The following is a 14,623-nucleotide window of genomic DNA, read 5'->3' on the forward strand; positions in this document are numbered from 1 at the left end:
TATGGTCTTGGATAAGACGATTGGTAGGCTGTACTCCTCTGTCAACACACTTAAGCAGCAAGTAATGTAGGTTAGAAGAATACTAAGATAATCTCACAAACTAGCAGGATGTATCTGGTTTGTTTACTGCAGCAAAAATAATAAGTTTTGTTCTTCATGCATTTATATGCTTGGATCAGACGCTCCAGGAAGTTTCTTTTGCCGCTTCCATCTGGACACAGAGGAATTAAATTTTTCCAAAATCTCAAACCTTCCCTGGATGAAATTATGACTCAAATGACAGAAGTCTAAAACGTCTTTCTCTCTGTCTTTCAGGTGTGGCCTCTCGACTGCTGTGGCTCTGGGGTGATAAATGTCAGCCGGTCCTGGTATTTGTATGGGTCTTTCTCTTCAACCAAAGGTGAGCTCATCCTCTTTCCAGACAAGTGTGACTATTTCCATTGGATACGTATATAACAGGTGCACAACTTTGCAGAGTTCAGACTCTATATCTATATACTAATCTTATCTGAAAAACTGCTGAAAGTCACGAGAAATCTGTAAGCACATCAAATGAAAGTCAAAGTGATGGATTACAGAAATGACATGTGATTTAATGATAGCCTCATAAAACATTTTTAAATTGAGGAGTAGATAACTTGTGTCCATGTTTTATTGCAAATACTGTGGTACACTTACTGGGCAATTAAAAACACTTTAGCTGTACTTGATTTCTGGTGTGAGTTATGTAAATAGAAGATGTGTCTTTTGGCACAATGGTTCCAAAGCCGCTTTCCCACTGGTCAAAAAGCCTGCTAACACCCGCTAACACCTGGCTTCAGACCTGGGTCAAATGACTCTGCAGTGGACCTGGGTAATTATCGCCTCGGCTCCGATCGGCATTGATGGGAACACAAAACCTGTGCCAACACGCTAACCTCCGCCCCCTTACCGGCCTCTGCGACTCCATGTCATTTCGGCTACAAATTCAACCCGTCTCCGTCCGAGCAGCGCTCGAACATCGTTCCAAATTTGTCACTGCTGAGTTTGATAAACAGACTGATAGATACAATAAAGACCTAACCAACGTAACATCTTAACTGTTTACTAACTCTATTTTCGGTGCGTTGGTGACGGCAGACGGTGACGCAGCAGAAAAGAGACCGACAGGAGTATACTCCACTTGCAATGGGAAAAGAGACAGCATCTATAAGCGGGTCTTCCTGGGTCTGAAAAACCCACTTCAACACGCTAATTTCGGTGGGAAAAGGGTACAAATGTGCTACCAGTAAAAGTGAAGAAGTTAAGTTGGCTGCTAAGTCCACATTTCCGTCCATAAATAGACACAATCTCTGCTGTTATATCCTTTTTTTTGGATGTCTTACAAAGATCCTAAGTAACCTCTGAATGTGCTCAACATCTTTTCAACGACCGATCTTCTTGTTTCAAAGAGGTAAAGTTTCGTTGCCACCTGATAAACAGCTCAGGCTTGGTGTTGGTTGCCCGGGAGCTCTAAGCTGAGGTTGAACGTATTTGTGGAAGCCCTGTTTCCAGAATAAAACAAAACAAAACACAGCAAACCGGTCGGCCTTTTCTTTGGTCCCTTTGACAAGAGGACTCTCTTTAGCCGCTGATTTACGAGAACCCTGAGTCACTACTATGTTGTTCCTTTCTGCCGCTGAAGTTAATCTTGTTTCTGGCAGCTGAAATGGATCTCAACTCCAGGTCAGGTTTTGTTTCTGTCTTGCTCTGGTACTTTTTGTTTAATGGGACTGAGCTACTGCGCTGGCTGCTCTTAGGGGAGCAGTACATCACCAGAGCTGCATCTGTGCACCTCACCCAGGAGTTACGGCCCGGCCTGGGATGAGATATTGGCCTGCAGACTCGACATGAGGGGAAGATTTAAAGACTTGCAGAAGAATTCACAGAAAATGGTGAAGACAGCGAGGATTTGACATGCAGTCATTGAAAGCACCGGGACGGGAGATTACCTCACCTCTATCACCTCCCTTGGGCTGTCTTTTCTCCTTTCCCCCTGAGAGGCACCGCTGCAGGGACAGAACCGCTGAGTGAGTTCTCGCTATCACCGCTGCCTGATAGCTGACAGTGTGCAGCGTACCGCACAAATGCTGTTACTTTGTTTTTAAAGCCGAAATCCGTCCTTAATGATTCATCAAGGTGGGAAGAATTGGCCATCTGTGGGCCGACTGTTTACTGCAGATTAGCTTTAAGGGAGGTCAAATCCCGGACACAGGCTCGATTTCTCCTTAAGCACCCTGCAGTTCGACCAGGAGTCATTCAGTTGTTGCTGCTGGAGAAATTTCTGAGTTTAGTTTGTGCAAAGTATTTATCAAAGCAGTTTTTATTCCTGTCTGGAGACCTTTGAGAATTGTCTATGATATAAAATTATAGATAGAGAAACTGCAAAAGCAAAGAGCATAAATATGCGAATATGACTTTTCTCCATATTTCTTCTTAGCTGCACATCTCCTATATTAATCCAGGGTCACAAGGTCACACCTCTTCTTTCCTTTTGCATAGTGACCTTTGACCTCTTGTCCTCGCTGTTAGCAGTGACTAACACGCCGCAGCTGTTTGCATTCAAGTGTAGCATGAAAGGAGATTTTTCTCTTTAAATACCAGTCTGACCTTTTTACAGGAAAACTTCAGCAGCTGCCATACACTTATACAAAATGTTAACATGAGCCTTCGCCGCACCTGCGCAACATGTCAGGGTTCAACAGCTTCAGCTTGTAACCATTGCAGAGTAAAAGCTAGTCAGAGAAGGTTAAGTGCACAGACAGAAGGACACTGCAGTTATCTCACCGCAGCCCCCGCCTCTCGTATCATGGTAGTTTTATCCCTGAATCCTTGGCCCCTTCAAAATGGCACCGGTTTAATTAACTCTCTGGAGCCTCACTGAAAAAGGCCATTTTAATAGAGGGGGAATGCATATTAATCTGCTGGCAAGGGACCAATTATAGTTGACTGTCACTGTGTGAGCATGGCTTCTGTGAACTAATATGACCTCTCCAGACCTAAACTCAGTGATCACACTCTCATGTTCTCTCATGTTCCCGGGTTTATGAAGCTGAACTTAACATATATGACAGCAACATGTCTAAAGTCATGGACGAGGATGTTGGAAACTCAATATGGATTTAAAACTAGTATATATGAATATTGTAATTCGCAGTTTGTCTCTTGTGTGACACCAAAATTCAGTGTTGGAGTAACGGCTCACAGCCGCCTTTTCTTAGTAGTTTTATGCAACTGGTATCCGTATAACTTTGTCTGTTAATCGGATCTATGCTGGGTAGGTAGTAAATCTCAGCACTCAGCACAAAGTTGCATTAATAGAGCTTTCATAGAGCTTTTCATAAAAATGATTGTCAACTAAATATCTGAGGATTTTTGACTGCCGGAAAGACAAAAAAAATCAAGCAATTTCAATACCTTATCTTTGGATAAATGTCAAATAATAGTTGCAGCCCCTCATATTAATATGTCCCCTGTATATGTATGTTAGTGTACTTTTTTAAAATGCAGCTAAAATACTAATAAAGACTTGGATGCTAGCTACTGTGATTCCATCCATTGATTTGTTGACTACTGTCTTTAATTTTCAGAATGTAGCATAACCTAACGCTAGCTCTAGCTTGATTATAAAGTCGCATCTGTAAATCACAGTAACAGTAATATTAATTGGGGTGGCAGTTTGGATAGCAAAAACAGGCTTAAAACAAAATGTACTGAAAAATTAAAGAGCCAACTACTTTTAGTTCAACCGAATGCTGTACAAGTTTTCAGGTGGCTAGCGACTAGCGGTGCTAGCGACTTGTCAATCTCAGGTAGCCACTCCCTGAAGAATGCACCTGCTTTATCATTTATTTGACTATAAATATAAACATCAGGCTGTATTAAAGGAGACTTGAAACTAGCAACTGTGACCTTAAAGTGGGACGTCGGTTTAGCTCAGTGGTTACATTGCACGTCCCATATACAGAGGCTGCACTCCTCCGTGCGGCGGCCCCGTGTTCAACTCTTACCCTTTTTTTTTCATCCCTACTCTCTCTTCCATTGGTTTCTGACACTATCCACTGTCCTCTCTCTGAATGAAGGCATAAAAGGCTAAAACAAATTAAAACAACTGTGACTTTAAAGTAATTTGGAAAATAAATACATTATATGTTATATGTCTGCTAAGAAATCAGGTCACTTTATTCTAAAATTCCTTCTTTAAAACTTATTTTTTGCAACCCGTGGAGTCTCCCCCTGCTGGCCATCAGACCCGAAGGCTACATCTACTTCTTACAGTACATTTTAAACAATTTGAATTAGTGCACCAAGCTAGTTAGCCATGGTTTCAAACAGTGACAAGCCAATTGTACGGCTGACCAGTACATGTATTCTGTTCCTCTCCAATGTGTTTATGGTAATAGCCATTATTTTTGCCACATGGCCAGCTCCTGAGAAACCGTCTGAGCTCAGTTACATCCAGTTTTGTGGACACGTTCAGCACACAGACTTTGGCCCTAACTAACTAGCCAGTGACTTGTTAGTCAGACCTTCAGTTCTGCGGTCTCCCTGCTTTTTTTTGGATGAAAGTGTTCACCAAACAGCATACATTATAAGTCGGCTCTGCTCTGCTCTGCTTGTATGGAAACGAAAATTGTTCTGAAAAAGTTCTGAAGTAACTTTTCCTGACAGCGCTGTTGAATGTGCAGAGGAGGACTTTTAATAAGGCAGCGTTAGCCAGGAGTCGCACAGACCGTCTCTAAGGGCCAACAGACCCACAGCCATGAACTCCCAGCTCTCCCTCTAATGCACTTCCTCCTCCTCTCTCTCTCTCTCTCTGTTTCTCTCCCTCTTCCTGACACCTCAGAGAAGACGCTGTTTTGTTTTCATTTGAAGGAAGAGCGACTGCTGGCCCACAGCCCAGTGATCTGCAGTGGCCTGTTCTCAGTATAATTAAGATAGAAGAGAATTTATCAAAGTTAATCACAGTTTTTCAGAGTGCGGATACACACATTCAGCTTTATTTCGGTCCCCTTCCTGCCTCTTGCGTTTTAACATGATTAATAAGCACAATCCTGCCAGAGAGCGACGACCGCGAGTGACATTTCAACCACCTCGCCTTTGAAATGATTTCTTGTCATCTTGTCCCTGAGCTTCAGGAAATGTTCAATTATTGTTTATTAGAGACTTTGATTCATTCAATGTCAGAGTTCGCCTGAGGCCACTGTTTGTCATTTCTGCACTGAGGGCATATTAATGACCCGGAGAAAACGACCTTAATAAGTTAATGTACACCGAGCGAGAGGAGCCGTTTTACGACTGGATGTGGCAGCGTGAATCGGTGCAGACGGAGGGTGAAATGAGGTCTGCAGCCGAGCAGTCGACTCCGGGCCTCGGTGGAATTTGCAATCTTTTAAGCAAATTACAGGTTGTAATGATAAAGCCGTCAAGTTTTAGCTGTCTACATTTACTGCAGTAATGAGTCTAATTGTGCTCGTAACATGCCGTCTCAAACATTTCATCTGCAGAAAAACACTTAGAGTGAAGAGAGAGGTTTCAGCCTCCTCAGAAGATTACATGTTTGACTGCAGGATAAATAAGAGTGGAGCTGGAGGTGTGGCCGATGTAAGGCTGATGTTTGCCGAGGCTCCGGACATGAATGTGGTCGGGTTCAGATGTGACTTTAAGTTCTGCACATTCAACCTGCCTCTATAAGGATATATTCCTGCTCTGTGACTATAGAAACGCTTTGCCACTGAGGAGCTATTTGTGTAGCATTGAGGCGTACAGTATGTTTACAGCTGCTCTCATTATACCCTCCAAAGTGCTGGGGAGAGAGCGTGCACTTAGCTCCAGGGGGGGCGAGCTTCAACTATTGTGTATTTTATCAAATGGTCACAAATTAGGATGCGACCCACGGGGAGCGTCTTTCTTCAGTTTGTGTCATTGCCACACTTTTTGTGTCCTCTTGCATGGGCGAGCGGTCGCGTCAACATTTCCCCCGAGCTTCTCTTCTGGAGTATTGGTATGAAGAGTTTGGTTTCAGTCTGCTGGCTGAAAAGGTCACCGTCCACCCTGACTGTGTTTCTAATTTCTTCTCTGTTCAGAGCTTGTTGCATTTCAACAGCCACTTCTGCAAGTAGCAACAGTTCATAGCTATAAAACTGAGCAAAGACTGAAGAGTTGAAATAGAAATTTAGAACACAAAGAAACTTTTTTTCTTGCTTTATCAATGTGAAACCTGCAAAAGCAGACTTTAATTATTGGATGCAGGATCTGTTGGCGATGGATGAGATATAAGGAGGATACATTCGGGTTTCCGTGTGTAATCAGAGTATTGTTGTCCACTAATGTTTCGGTATACTTTGGTGAAAAGTAAATCATAGAGAGCAGAACAGGCAGAAAGCATCAGCTGTAATGCAATCCTGGAACTCATGCAGTGGTTTGCACTGTCGCCTTACAGGGGGGAGTTTCCTGGATTGAATCTGGGTTCGGCTGGGGGGGGACCTTTCCGTTTGGAGTTTGCATGTTCCTTAGGTTCAGCAGTGACTCTCATCATGGCTGCGTCTGTGCCAAGATAATACAGATACAATTCATTGTCATACGTTTTGAACAGGTTGTATAATTTTGCCAATAATATCATTATTAGACGAGCTGCTAATACCTTGTCTTTTCTCTTATATAAAGACCGGATACTACAGGTAAGAGTGCTGGACCTTGGGTGGGAAATTCAACTCGACTTGACTTGACGTAACCTGTGACTTAACTTGACTTGCCCGAGAAAAAATGACTCGAGACTTGCTTGAGACTTGGACCAAATGACTTGAGACTTACTTGGGACTTGAACAGAGATGACTTGGTCACAACACCTCTTAACATACACCTGAACACCATTAGAAACGGTAGGTGACATACCGTATAAGTAACGCAGCTGCAGCCCACAAGTCTATTTCTGTTTATTTTCTAAAGAAACGTGCCGCTCCTCCTGAACTCTCTCTACTTTTTCACACGGGTGTCAGAGTCACTGAACCAGGAGTGAAAAAAAGTAGGAGGGCGTTTGTTGTGTTAGAAGAAAATAGACTCAAAAGTCCCAAATATTTAAAAGTTTGATCATTAATCTTACATGAAAATTTATCTGGTATCATATCTTGTAGTTTTTAATATCGCTGCACAAAAGTTTATCACAATGTCTCTTGCAGCCCTAATAAGCCGTATAGACAATCAATGGATGGAACAGGTAGATTTAGACATAAACTCATCGCTCCAACTCAATTACCGCTTTTCTAGTTGAACTGGTAAAAAAAAATAATTGGCCATTGACCCCCGAGGCTTTATTGTCAAGAGACGATAGGCGATGGTTTCCGAGGCCGATCAGTGTAGACTGATCAATAAAGGAATGTTGCTGGTCTTCAGGAAGGTGTTGTATTACTAAATTTTGGAAATGTCAGTACTAAGCTGTTCTGTTGTTGCAATTTGCCCTCTGACTCCCTGTTGTGTGCAGCATAATATCAGTTCAATAGATATGTAGCAATAAACATCTGATCCTCTGTTAGAAAACAACCATTCTACTGTTGAATATGAAACCGTTCACTTAAATGAACTAAAAAGAAGCCATTCCTCAAGTACTCTTTATATACTGCACACATGTAGGGTGCTATATTATTTGCTCTAATAATGAGCTACCACCGCACGCTGAGGCAAAGATTGCTGTTTATTTCCACTGTGTGCATATGATGCAGCGCTGCCCTTGCTGTGCTGTTGTGAGTCTGTATTTGGATGCGTGGCGGTGATGCAGCAGAGGGTGGCAGCAGCAGAGAGCCGACGAGCGTGACTAATCCGGGGATCTCCTGTGTGCCGTGTACGGCTGGCCGTCCTTCACGCCTCGCGCCTCCACGATGGGGACTAGCCGCACACTCACAGCCTCACAGGCTGATGAAGGGAGGGGAATACGGTAGGAGTTTGTGCTGATAGACCTCAGTTTATTATCAGCACATACAGTATACTATAGTTAAGAGGAGCCCAGCAGGTAGATCACAAAGTTCAAAGATATTTTAGTACGACCGTTTGTTTTTCTTTCTTCTTATAGTTAATAGTATAGACTGTATAAAAAGATGGACGACATAACAGCTCCTCAAAAGTGAACCCAAAATATCTCTGTAAAAAGGGGGTGTAACAACATTGACAGCTCTGTTGACAAATCCGGCTCCTGCAGCCGATCTCTTCCCTTGTAGAGGAGGAACGGCGAGAGGAGACATAACTAACACTACAGTCATTGAAGTTTCCAAAACAGTGAATGTCTGCTTCAGACCAACACAAGAAGCTGTTCTACTCTTGATTGTTGCTACGTGAGGGATTCTTGCTGTTTCTCTGTAAGTTAAATGTGTGTTTTGGTCAGCAGAAGGGGCGGGAGTTCAATACCGCAGCTCCACCAGCCGATCTCTACTGCGCAGACTCTAGCCCTTTTTAAACTGCGGTTCCACCTCAGCGCCGTAAAGAAGCTGCGCCGTCATGCAGCCTTAGCCATTTTACATTGGACCTTGGACATTTGACACAGCGTTCCAACGTTGCAAAATGTGCGCAAGGTGTAAACAAACCTGTTCCGCCCTGCCGGCTCCACTGTAAGGCCTCTGTTATGCCTCTGCTACTACCGCCGGTTCCGGCTCAGAGACGGAACGATTTCGCCCCACAATTCCACCTCAGTGGGTTTTACATGGAAGACAGGACGTAACAGAGGCGTAATAATCATGTCTTGAACTGGCAGTGTATACGGGGCCTCTGGTTCCAAATGTGCAAGATGGCAGCGCCCACTTCAGGGGGTATTTTGGCTTCCTTTTTTTTACAACAAGAAGAGGTGGAGATGTGTCGTCCATCTTTAAGCAGTCATTTTCAAAAGAAAAGAGGCACAGAGGAATAAAAATACATCTGCGATTCTGTCATATTTTCTAAGGTCAATTTTTTTAGCTGGTGATAAATGAATGTCTCTCTTTCTGTTCATTTGAAATCCCCATGTCTCCAAATTGGTTTTTAGATGGATGATATCTGTAAGTGCGGTTGGTCACCTTGGTTGTTGCTCTCATCAGTGAGGGAGCCACAGCTTACTGTCATTATATCCACAACTGAAGCTGTACAAGTACATCTATTTGCACTCAAAGTCACTCCTCGGGTTCAGTTCAGGAGCTCCATAAAATGATCAGTGTTTTGTAGGGTGATGGTTTTAATAAATGATTTTAAAGGACTAAATTCTGTGTCGCCTTTCTGAAGTCTGTGAGCTCTTTTAACTGCAACCTTCCCCTTTAAGACTTCACTGTTACAGCTGCAGGCCTTCAGAGACCCACTAATTCTGTTTTAATGCTCATTTCTCCTGTCATTACAGAAATGACATAAATGATACATGGGAATACTGAAGAAAGCCTCGACTCATATGAGCCAAAGGAAAGAAATTGGGAATATACAGTTCTTCAGTATGAACGGGATCACTTTGTTCTTATTCAGCTGCACAGAGAGAAACTCAAGCTGCTGTCTTCTGATTGCCTCCCAACTGGCCTCCTGCATTTTACACACCAGTGTGGGACTGCTAATATATTTATAGTTTGTATGTGAAAGTAAAAAGCAATACAATATTATTTTTAAGACACTATGTAGTGAAGAGAGCAACAACAGACAGATAACAAAGATCCCAGACATCGTTTACAAGGTTTATCTCCTTAAAATGTGTTCTTTAAAGACTTTCTTTGGTGTCATACACGCATATTGATTATGATCACATTATGCTGCAGATTATTTATTATAATAAACAATATCTACAGCATGTAAACACTAGAAATACACCAGTACACAGGAACAGTACTGTTAATGCAGCCTTTGGTTTTAGCAGAAATAAAATGTATTAAAGAATCCTAAAGCTCCTGAAAAGGAAAGCAGCAATTACACTTGTAGAGACGATTCTGTTGTATATAAATAAATATACAGTATTTATTTTTATTCAGTTATCACACCGAAAGTATATGATTCATTACACTTGTATTAATTGATTTTTTTGGCAACAAACGTGTTTGTTGCTGCGAAAAAAAACCCCTTCACACACACAGGAAAGGCTTTTTGATAAGAAAACTAACCACAGTGTATCCACCGTATGAGAAGTGGATCAAACAGAGTGACTGACTGAACTGCCAATACGTTTTATGAATCAGTCAGTCAGCTTAATGTAGTGTGTGAGTGACATGGTGTGGAGCATGTCACAGTAAGTCTGTAGGGACAAAAGTGTGAATGAGACCTCCTTTTAAACTTCTAGCAGTAGCCCTGTCTCCATCTGTTTCTCTTTGTTTCAGTTTCTTTGTAGACAGAACGACCCACTGAGGCCAGGCCACAATAAATCTCTGTGTGCTGACTCTGCCATGCTGGCTCCAGATTCAGCCTGCTACTGTCAAGCTTACTTTTAGTTTGAATCTGAAACCTGAGGATCACTTCTTCCACAAGAAGCCTCAGTGCTTTCATCTACACTTTACCCACAACACACAATTTTTTCATTTAAAATATATATCCATTCATTCAAATTATAGCCGTTTAATAGGAAGCTTTGACTATTCCTTCATAGTTTTCAGTTATATCAGCCTGCATGAGCCTCACGTGTTACCTTTAAGAAATCAAACTCACTTTTCTGAAGATATCACTGTTGGTGCTTGTTTTTTCCCGGCCTGTTCAAACAAAGAGCGTCCTGGTTACCTTATAGATTACACCAAGTTCTGCTGAGTTATAATGGCGTTAGATAGCGGCGGCTAGCTCCGCTGAATGTAAACACCAACACTTCACACGCAACACTGAGACAGCTCCACGTCTGTTTAACTTAAAATATTTGACAACACTAAAATAAGACTCAACATGAAGGCAAACTAAAGACAACAAAACCAAACAGGGTGGAAGCCAGGGCTGCAAGACTGACTAATTGTCTGCAGCTTATGTGGCAAGAACAAGTGAATCAAATCTCCTGAGGACCCGACTCTGCCCACCAGGCTGCTGCGTGGTGAGGCCTGCTCCTAGAGGGTTGCCACAAAGGCCCTTAACAGCCCTGATATTAACATGGGGGTTTGTGATAGGATCACAAGTGGACAGCCTTAACTACAGGTCTGAACACTTCCGTGATTGAAGATGCATTCAGATCCGATCACTCTGGCCACATACGGAGGTGGTCTGGGACGCATTTATCCACATACGTCTGGCAGTGTGTACGCACGTGTCCTGGGCCACATTAAGCACCGCCCACTCTCCCCGTATCCGCTGCAACGATCACGTGGATATGGGAGAATACTCGCCTCTCTTTCCTGTCTGATTTAACATTTCTCCGCTGTGTCTCTTAAAAATCTTTTTTAAAATGTATTTCTCATGTCACTACAGCACGTGTAAATGTAGATTACACATTGGAGCAGAGTGTGCATGGAAATACAGACAGATCGTGTCTGTGTTTATTCAGTAAGGAGACTGCATTAAAGTTTTTAATACAGGATGATCCTGAACTGACGAGGGTGAGAGACGGCGCAGGTCGGAGATATGATCCAGGAGCATTTTATCACAGTTTAAAAATCAAGTGATCCACAAGTTATCAGAGTTTAATCATGCGCCGCAGTGAGGACACAGATCTGCGTGTGTTTCTCATGCTCTGTACCTGGCTCAATGACGTCGCAATCTGTCCGTATTTCTGCGCACAGTTAGTATAAAGTATAAACTCCATCTCCGCACGCTGTCAAATGTTCATATGCTGTGCAGTTTCTGTATTTCACTGATAAACACAGAGCTGTAGAGGAGCATCAGGCTTCATGATCAAAGCTTCATATGACGTCATCACTTCAGTCCGTACTTACCCGCTCCCTCCCTCTGATCGTGCGCAGCAGCTCTCTGTGCTGCGAGTCTGCATCACAGTTTTTGTATTACATGATGTTTTTAAAGTCTCATTAAGGTGAATGAGGCTCCGTGTTCATTTGCATACAGAGCGGGAAAGTGAGATGCATTTGGAGACGCATTGAACGCTAGTGCTTAGAGCTGACCACTTGTGATCGGATCACCCAGGACACTTTACTTTCACTAAAAGCTGCTTTATTCTGTGTCTATACCCGTTTGAATGACAGAGTTAGTTTGCTTTGGAGAGGAGGAGACCTCTGCAGATAATTCGGCTCCAGATACTAACCCTTTGAAGGGTCATTTTATCAAGCTTCGACTGACAAATTGCAGGCTAACTTGAGTGATGATTGAATCGGAGACTTTTAAGGGCAGCTCCTGCCTTCGACTCACACAAAAGCCCTGTTTTATTCTGTGTGTCCGTTGTAAATCATTGCATTTTATTAGCAAGTTCAGAATGTATGTGTGTGCTGAAACAAACAGGATGCATTCTGTATGTGTGAATGTGTGTGTTGTATAGCACAGAGTGGAAGGAAGGGAGCAGCAGAAACCCTTCACTGGAATGTTAATTGGTATCACTGGTCTCCCTCAGATAACACACAAGGCCGCTTTTAATAAATCAAAGATCAGGATGTTTCAGCGTCTCGGCCCGCTGAGAGACGGAAGAGGAAGAGGGTGAGGAGGCACGAGGAGGAGTGGTGTTTACTGAAATCTCCTTTCCTTTCCCTTCCTCTCTCCCACACATCATCATAACAAACAGAAAAATAACAGAATCTCAGACTGTGAGGTGATTCTCAGAGAGACTCAAAGCCCATGTTTTATTAAGACTTGAGCGGAAAAGGTTTTGAAGTTATGCTAATGAGGAGCGTTTTGGAGCTACGGATCTAATCGTCATTTAGATCATTTCTCTCCCCGTCTCTCTTCTCCTCCTCCTTCTCACTCCTTCTCTCTCTTTTTTTCCAATCTTATATCCATTCTGCAAGAGTCACACACTCAAGGACGCAGCGTTGGCGTGAAGCCGTGCATTTGATGTTTAGGGGAGGTGATGGTAGATTAGACGGCAGCCAAAGAAAGATCAACACAGACCTCTGACCGGAGGCTTCTCCTCCCACATGCAACCTATAATAAAGAGCTCATTTCATGTTAATTTACTCCTCCTTTCATGTATACGATTCTCTATGGAAAACATTTAAAATACAGAGATGGATGTATGTAGCACATACATAACCTTGCACTTTGTACTCACACAGAAAAGAATCACAGCAGCTAATCATATATACACAAAATAGACTCTGATACTGTCAATTGAAGCTATATGTTATGACAGATATAAGGACCACATACTGTATAAACCAGACAACAGGTCAGCAAGGAAAGGAATGAAACAGCATTCAGACGATGAGTCACTAAACCTCTCCAGGATAATACCTTTACTATAACTGAAATCATTTTGTCAGAACCAGTTTAAGTTAAGAGCGTTAAACAAACTGCATTACATACATTATACCAGGAGGCTCATATCTTATTTTAAAAATAGGGAATCAATTTGAAAGCAGATATCTAGCGAGTGTAGGGGTGCAAGGTGAAACACTATCTGGTTTTGCATCTTTGTTGTAGTTAAAACCTCGTCTTTTCAATGAAGTGCAAACAGGGTGGAGAAGTTTCACAGAGTGGAAAATGGGCCCGTTAAAAGGTGAGCGAGGTTAAAATCACACCAGGTTTTTGGTTCGAGAAACAGTCTAATCTTTCAAATATATTCAGATGCAGAAAACAGGGTTGAACCTGACACATTTGATGTGCTTATCAAGGCTGAAGCTGCAGTTACAGATGTCACCAAGATTCTTGCAACATGGAGATACAGACGGAGGCAGCAGTCAGGTTTACATTTATGTAGCAAAGTTTTGATAGAATTTAGGGATGCACGATATAATCGCCATGTTATCGGTATCTGCAGATTATGGCTTGAAAATGGCATATCAGTATCGGCAGATATGTCATTTTTTGTCTGCTGATATTTTCCGCCAATAAAACAATGCTTTAATTCTGCCTAAATGTACCATGCAATGCATGCACCACAGGGATGTCTGCGGTATGGCAGTTTTTCAAAGTTTCCGAAACGGACAGCAAGGTTGCTATTTGCAATGATTATTCAGCATCTGCCAGTGCGCCACTACAATAAGAGTAGGCATGATATCAATTCCACTACAGGGGAGAATAGATGTTCTCTGTAATTAGGTGGAAAAAAACATGTGCCGAATATATTGGTATCGAAATCGGCAAGGTTTGGAAAGTATCGCCATAACAGATATCGGCAAAAAATCCCTAATGGAATTTTTAGAAAATCTACAAAAGCTTTGTGAATTTGCACGTTGTACACATTAACCCCGTGTTACCTGACAAGTTTGGGGTGAGCATGTGGCTACGTTCCCACTGCAGGCACATGTTGCTCATATGTAACTCAGGTCTGTTTCTTTCATGAACATCTCAGATCACATGGAATCTGATCTTTTCAAATCTGATTTGGCCCACTTTCATGTGTGGTCCTAAATCAGATACAGGGCAGATTTTTTTGCAATGCGACCTGAGTCTGAACTGTCATATAGAAATTCATGTGACGATCGACATTCATCACAATTCCGCGCCGGCGGGAGTCAAACTGTAAATATAAACATGGAAGACGGCTGCGATGGAGTTAGCCAGTGGAGGGACAGTGAGGTGTTAGACCTCACGTAGCTCC

The 14,623-nt window shown here is 42.5% G+C and overlaps 1 protein-coding gene across 1 annotated transcript in view; it reads left to right on the top strand.

Annotated features, from left to right (window-relative positions):
• The window catches only part of arvcfb (ARVCF delta catenin family member b), a 268,096-nt gene that overhangs the window by 66,550 nt on the left and 186,923 nt on the right, over nucleotides 1-14,623 (top strand). Inside the window, exon 2 of the mRNA XM_069682303.1 lies at nucleotides 316-400. The gene's annotated coding sequence lies outside the window, so the exon portion shown is untranslated. The remainder of the gene's footprint in view (nucleotides 1-315; nucleotides 401-14,623) is intronic.

Source organism: Semicossyphus pulcher, unplaced genomic scaffold, assembly GCF_022749685.1.
Source record: "Semicossyphus pulcher isolate SPU_LCO1_2020_fin unplaced genomic scaffold, fSemPul1.0.p SCAF_6, whole genome shotgun sequence".
Taxonomy (NCBI): Eukaryota; Metazoa; Chordata; class Actinopteri; order Labriformes; family Labridae; genus Semicossyphus; species Semicossyphus pulcher.